Source organism: Myotis davidii, unplaced genomic scaffold, assembly GCF_000327345.1.
Source record: "Myotis davidii unplaced genomic scaffold, ASM32734v1 scaffold252, whole genome shotgun sequence".
In the NCBI taxonomy this organism is placed as follows: Eukaryota; Metazoa; Chordata; class Mammalia; order Chiroptera; family Vespertilionidae; genus Myotis; species Myotis davidii.
This window is the reverse complement of record NW_006283768.1, coordinates 2,476,640-2,483,969: the sequence shown is the minus strand read 5'-3', so window position 1 is coordinate 2,483,969 and position 7,330 is coordinate 2,476,640. Positions and strand designations below refer to the sequence as shown.

Here is a 7,330-nt window from a genome sequence, read left to right as displayed (position 1 = left end):
ATCTTATGGAGATCCAGGAGAAAGAAGGAAAGTTGCTAAAGAAAATGACAGGCAATGTAATTACTGTCTTATTTAGAATGACTTTTAGATTGTTACTTGCTAATCTTGTGTACTTCGACTGGTGGCTATGATGTGTATATTTGGCAAACTCTTTAGTCAATGGGAGATAAAATATATCATTTTCCCTTTATCAAAAGCTAAATTCAAATGTCAACATATTTCACACAGACATAATGTTCAAAGTGAAATTGCCATTATTGACTACAGCTTCCCAATCACAAAGTTATTATTGTGATAGTAATTTGTTTTTCTGTTTGGTATGGATTAGAGATAATACAGGTCTCTGACAAACACTTTTAATAAAACAACAGAACTTCTGTTATTGACTATCACTTTTAGTTCCCCTAAAAGGTAGAGGATACTCTTCCACCTAGAGCTTAAAAGGATTTTTTAGGTTCTTGAAATTTCAAAAAAGATATTAGAATTACACAAAATATGAAGTTAAATACAAGTAACAAATTTGTGAATTCATAGAGAACAGAATGGCCCATTTAACTTTAATCTTATACATGAATGTATTTCACTATGCCTATAATTCCAAGTGAATATTATTATACCACATGCCCTATCATATTGCACTAGACTTCTATTGTCTAATAGAGAATACATTATAAATTAATTAAAAATGATTAACTTTCTATAAAAATATATACTTTATACTACTCTTTTATATGTTATATTATTATAAACACCAGTTCTCTTGAATTTTGAGAGAAAACACCTGCCTTTCCATTCATGGATATACATGTCCTTATAATTGGGTTGCAAGTACTAATCTGTTTTTATTGAAAAAAAATGATCATATACAAGGTTTTTCTTTTGAACAACAACAAAAAAAGAGAGAAGACAATAAGTTATTGTTGCATTTAGGCAGTCCATGATTAAATAATCAATTAAGACATTGACTAAAACTGTTAAATGTTAGCATTCATCAATAAACTTGTTAAATGTGCTACAGGAGTTTCTGTTATTTAACATCCTTAGTTTGAAGAGGAGATAATGCATGTTCATCTACCTAAGGCATTTTTATGGCTCTCATAATTGCTGAGAAATGAAAGTAGCCACAAGATCTAAATGACAATGATTAATGAAGGTTAAAAACTCCCTATCCTCACAACATTTCTAAATAAATAAGACTGGTAAGTCTGGAGTTCAATTCGATTAATCAATATCATCTGTTAGCATGATTCTATTGAGCCCTCATATTTAAAATAAGAACTCTAGCAGGCACATCAATATAATGAAGTCTCACCTGGATCCCCTCACTCTCAGGTTGCCCTTCTACATTGGGAAGAAGATATGGATGGTGATTTAATTAAAAGAGGCTATTCCCCAATGATTGGAGTTTTCAGATGTTAGACTTCACTTCTGCCACACCAAGCACTTTTGAATCACTGCTTAGGGCGAATAAAGGTATACTGACATAAGGGCAAATATCTGCATATCAGGCACTTTCAAAGCTATAGTTTGCTTTCTAAATTATGACTTCAATTTAATTAATGTCGAAGTTGTTTTAACACTATCAACTCCGTGTGGAAAGCCAAGTATGTTTTAAGTTACTATAAAATCTAGAGACATTCTTCTGTGTATTTCCAAACCTCATATAGAATCCTAAGGGAGCAACTTTCTAAGGGCAGGAATGTCAAAATTAGAAACCATATTCAACTTCAACCCAAAACTTTTTGAAATTTCTCAAATATAGAACAATACTTTCCAACATTTAGTTTATAAAGAGTCCAAATGTTTGCAACATAATGTTTTGCGTTTTCATAAAAAGGCAGAAATTCTGAGAGTTCTAATCAATTAGAAAGAATAAAAAAGCTTACTATCTCTGATCCTGATAGCTTATAGTTATTACTATAAAATTTTTTATGTAAATCTCTAAATTTGGAGTTGACAAATATTTAAAATAAGAGAAACTATAAATTATTCAATTTTGGGATTTCTTTTTAAGAACTAGGATAAAGGAGATAGTAGAATTGCAACATTGCTCAAGGCAAATTTACTCCAAAAAAAGTTACATAAAATAAAGTACTGAGTTTCTGTGAGCTCTATTTCAAACGTCCTTGAACTACGTGCCACTGGGGCAATACCCAAGGCTTCAGATTCCTGTACCTTCCTATACAAATACATAAGCAATTAGAAATCCAAATAAAATATGAAGTCCAAGAAGAGTCCATACATAGCTTTAAGAAGTTACGGTTTAAAAAAGAGAGAATGAGAGAGTTCAGGCTCTGTAAGAGCACACCAGGGAATCAGACATTAAAAGCAGAATGAAAATACTGTAGAAGAAAGATCTGTCCCTGCCGAAACCGGTTTGGCTCAGTGGATAGAGCGTTGCAGACTGAGGGGTCTCCGGTCAAGGGCATGTGCCTGGGTTGCGGGCACATCCCCAGTGGGGGATGTGCAGGAGGTGGCTGATGGATGTTTCTCTCTCATCGATGTTTCTAACTCTCTATCTCTCTCCCTTCCTCTCTGTAAAAAATCAATGAAATATATTTTTTTTAAAAAAAGATCTGTCCCAACATAAAAAAACAAACTAACAAATATCTTGTTTTATCATAAAAGTTGGGCAAAAACATTTGCACCAAACGTGAAAAATTAGCAATAACCACTTACCAAGTAGAACTAATTAAATATGAAACTTTAAAAAAATGTTATCTAGATTATTCATGTTATTCTAAAGTATGATACTAAAACTTTCTATTGCAAATATAATCTTTATATATAAAAGGCCTGGTGAATATGCTTTGCCTTCAAATCAATCTAATTTTCTATTTGTTTCATTGTGTTGCTATAACATGTATTCAATTATGTTCTTCAGACTGTACACCTGTACCCATTTTTTTTTTTTAAAGAAAACCTACTGACATTTTATAAAGGGCTGTTTTCCCCAAACCTGATCTGAAAACATGGGACTTGGTATGTGTTTTCTTTTAATACAAGTGTTTATTTGTTTATGGAAGTCTTTTTCCCCTTCAATATTCATTGTAAAGAAAGCAAGTCAAGGGTGGAGCTTGTAGCCAGGACCTAAATGGCCGGACTTGACCTGGCACTCTTAGAACTGGCATTGGGTTAATTTCCGCAGAGGAAGCAGAAAGGGAGAAGTGGGACTCTGAAAGGAGAGAGCTTCCACATCGTTCAAGGAACCATGCCCTGCCCAGGAGTTCACAGCCATACACTTCAGAGCATCTCCTCAGATGGCTCAGCCATCCCACTCTGAGTTCAAAATTATTCACCTTTCATTTCTTCAACTTTAGATTTCTTTGCCAATGGTTTACAGGTTGGAAGACAAAGAATATTGCTGTACATATTTTGCATGTGTTAACTCACTTTCAATCCGAATATGACTTGTCATGATCCTCATTTTATATCAGAGGACACTGAGGCACAGGGACACTAAATAACTCATTCATTGCCCAACACGGAGGCAGGATCTTGAGAAGGTGTTAACCACTAAGATAAATGGCAGAATGGGCACACACGACTAACTGTCTTTAGCTTATGCCTCCCCCAAACCAAGCTAAACATATATGTCATCTAAGTAAGATTTAATTTAAGGTAGTTGCAACCTTCCCACCAAGCGGCCACCCTCAAGTTCCTCTGCGTAGAAATTTTAGAACCCCCACCAAAATCCCCTAGCCTGACTTAGGTTTACTGTCATTGGATGCTTGAGTTCAGCAAGTACTACACCTGTGCCCACTGTTACCTTTCAGAATGTGAGTTTCCACGATATACTTATACATCTGTCTTTCTGAAAAATTATCTCGTTCAACTCTGCATCCCTAACAAATAGCACACAACCCGGGACATAATAAGCGTAAGATACTTGTTTGTTAAGGACTTTACTTCGAATACCACCACCACCCAAATGAGCTAGTAAGTTTTTGATTTGCGAAGAAACGTGAGCAGGTTTGTTTTTAACTGCCACAAATACAAAAGTCAGACTGAAAAAGAGGTAGGCTAAAATCTAAAGTCAGAAGGCAAGAGCGCTGTCTTAGTCCCTGCCCCACACTTCCCCCCTTTATCTTTCCGAAGTGGCTGCAGCCTGTAACGTTAATGTTTCTTCTGCCAGTGACTCCCTCTGCTGCTCCAGCAAAGCCATGACCTAAATCAGAAAAGTGCTAGACACAGTTAAGGCTTCACAGACCACACCCTAGCTGTTCTGTTCACACTCACTGGGGAACTTAGCACACACTGGAGAACAGTTATTTTTAAGTCTCAACAATAATTATAAATAAGCAAAGAGGGGTGGCCTAATAGAGCTCATGCCTCATGCCTGTTCATATACTTGGGGGTTGCTTTAAAAAGATCAGTATGGATTCTGATTAGGACTACAATGGGAGATGTTAGAGGACCCTGTCGTGTTCAGTTCTGAACCCCCAGTATCCAGAACACAAAAGACCAAGGGGTCAATAAATGTGAACAATCGAATGATTCCTACTCTATGCAAATACTTGAGAAGTTTGTACTCTGAAGTCTTTTAAGCATCCTCTAAGTGAGAATGCATGACATTATTTGTTTAAACAAAGGTAAGCTAGCCTAATTTTCCTTACTGCAAATTCCAAATGTGAATTGATGAATTTACTCTGCTCCTAAAATGGAACATAGATAGTATAATTGTAATGAAATTCAAGGTTGTGTGTGTGTGTTTTTATGTCAATTGTACCATACCAACATGTATATATGTACGAAAGCAATTTTTACCCTGTTATGGGAAGTATATTACTTGTTTATCAAAAATATTATAAATCAGTTTATGACAGTAGAGAATTATCCTAATATGATTAGACTCTTCAGTCATTTTCTGTTCTGAGTTTGGTGGTGTTAACACTGGAAACACTAGTTGGTGCTAGATAAGCAGAATTCAGAATTTCAATGCTGTATAGTCCAGAAATAAAATGCACTTATGAAATAGGACACTAATTCTGAGGCACACCATTCAAACACACACACACACACACACACACACACACACACACTTTTCCTACTAAAATCGTTCATTCTTGAAAGTCAGAACCACCACAAATTCCCTAGAGCTAGGAGTTCCCAGCATTCCTGAATGAAACAATTAGGGCACAGCCTGAGAGGAGAAAGTTGTTGCCTAAAGCCTAGAGAATCTCCCAAGGACCTGCTTAAAGTGACTGCTGTCTTTCTTTAAAGCATAGTTACAAAACGCAGCACACTCACTATGTTTTTTCATCTTAAACATCTGTTGTTTTCTTGGCTATCTCTGAAGAGACACATTTCCTACAACTTTTAATTTTCCAGTACTTCTCTAACAACAGAATAAAAAAACCTCATCCACATTGTAACATGCTTAAATTAACTTTCTCATCATAATTGCATATGTTCTGTCATTCATAAAAATAGTTCATTCTGATGCTGAAATCCTCAACACATGGAAATCATACTTCCAGGGAGCAACAACATCTTGTGTTGCGCTAGCATGTAGTCCACAAGGAGGAGAAAAGACAAGAAATTAGAAGGAAAAGGAGAACTGACCACGAGACCATGATAAAAGTCCAAATCTGGAAGGAATTGCCATGGTGCTTTGACAGTAAGCAGGCAGGGAAATGGAGTGAGTGATGTGATAGTAGCTGATAATAGCCACTAGTAGAGTTTGGCACTTTCTACATTTCTGATACCTAACAGACAAGGCAGGAAGGGCTGGTATCAGGGAACATGGAGGATGACAAAGATAAAAGAGGTGAAATAATGTCTTTCGAAGATCGCAAGATTCAAACACAAATAGTTTATTCACCAGGAACTGAAAACACTAAGTAAACTAAATGGAGGAGACCAGTACTGAAATACACACATCCAATAGAAAACATTTTACTCTTCCACTTAAGATCTGAAGAGCAGGTTTGAGTCTTAATCTCTGGCTCTCCTGATCTATAAGAAGAAACACAGCACCAGTGGCAAATGTTGTCTTCCCTGAGCATCTTTTACTTTCATCTCTCCTTTCTTCTTCCAATATGAATCCATTTACAACCTCCAGTTTATCTTTATCGATCCCTTTTCCTGTGCAGTCTTTTGTAATTTGGCTGCAGTAAGCTCTGGGCAGGGATGTCAGATCTCCTGTTTGGCATCCTTCGGGACTTTAACTTGTCCTTTCTCCAAATAGTTCTCTCACTGCCCGGTCCCTCTCCCAGCCCGCACCCCAGGCGTTGTGCACCCAATAACAGCGGGCGAATTCCACGGGGAGTCACGCAGTTGATTCCACAACTATTCATCAGGTGGCCCACTTAAACTTCCAAACAGAGCCCCCCCCCACCCCCCCAGCACCCTTGGCTGCCACCCTGAGGACTTCTTAACCAATTTCAAGAAACCTACAAGTTCATGGGAGTCTCCATGGAGATTGCTTTGTGAAATGGACAGATGAGCTCTGGAAGTATGCACAGGAAAACCAGGGCAGAACCTGGGGCGGGAGGCATCTGGCAAGGAGGAAAGGATTTATGAGCGCGGCCACTTAAGGCGGCAGCAGGAAAATTTACTCCCGAAGTAGAAGTAGCTATGGCTAATTCACAAAGCCTCGCTAATCACTTACCTCGCTACCCGGACCGCGCCGGCCTGTGCCCAGCCCTGCGCTGGACTTCCCACGCCCTCGCCCCCAGCGCCCTCTCAGGTCAGAGTGAGGGCTGTCGGGACCTCCCGGAGTGTCCGAGCAGCCGTGTAGGCTATCCCTGCACCTTCTCTGCTCTCTCGTGTTTAAAGAGACATAACCGAGACGATGGGATGCCTGAATCATCTCCCAGTGCTGCAGAAGCTTCCTCCACTCCCACCCCAACCGCGCCCTCGCCGCGGGGAAAAGCGGAGCTGCTGCTTCAGAGCCAGCGACCACCAAAGAACTAGCCAAAAGGACTCAGGCTGGCGCTTTGCTTGGCCAGGAGGGTGGGAGCCCAGGTGACACGAGAAACCGCGGGCAGCGTGGGCTCTTTCCTCCCCGCCCCTCTCCCACTCCGCTTCCTGGGCCCAGCAGGCTGGGGGCCGCCGCTCCCGATTCAAACTCCAGGGGCACGAAGGGAGCTAAGTGATCAGCCCCCCGCCCTCCCCTCCTCCCTTCCCACCGCCAACTCCCCGCCGCCGTTCTCCCAAGCCCGGTTTGGCCCAAGGCCCCGGGCACTTATTTTCAAGCTCAGACGCGTTCCATGAAAATGTCAGAGTTATAAAGCGGCCGGTGACCCCGGGGACTTTCGGATCTGGTTTGAGCGTCCAGTCCGCTTCCCCAGAGCTCAGGGGCTCGAAGTTTCTGCGCGGCCAGCCG

General features: G+C 39.9%; 1 protein-coding gene across 2 annotated transcripts in view; it reads right to left on the bottom strand.

The window, feature by feature from the left end:
* Window positions 1-7,330, bottom strand: part of UNC5C (unc-5 netrin receptor C) — a 399,182-nt gene that overhangs the window by 390,953 nt on the left and 899 nt on the right. The gene's annotated exons all lie outside the window — the stretch shown is intronic.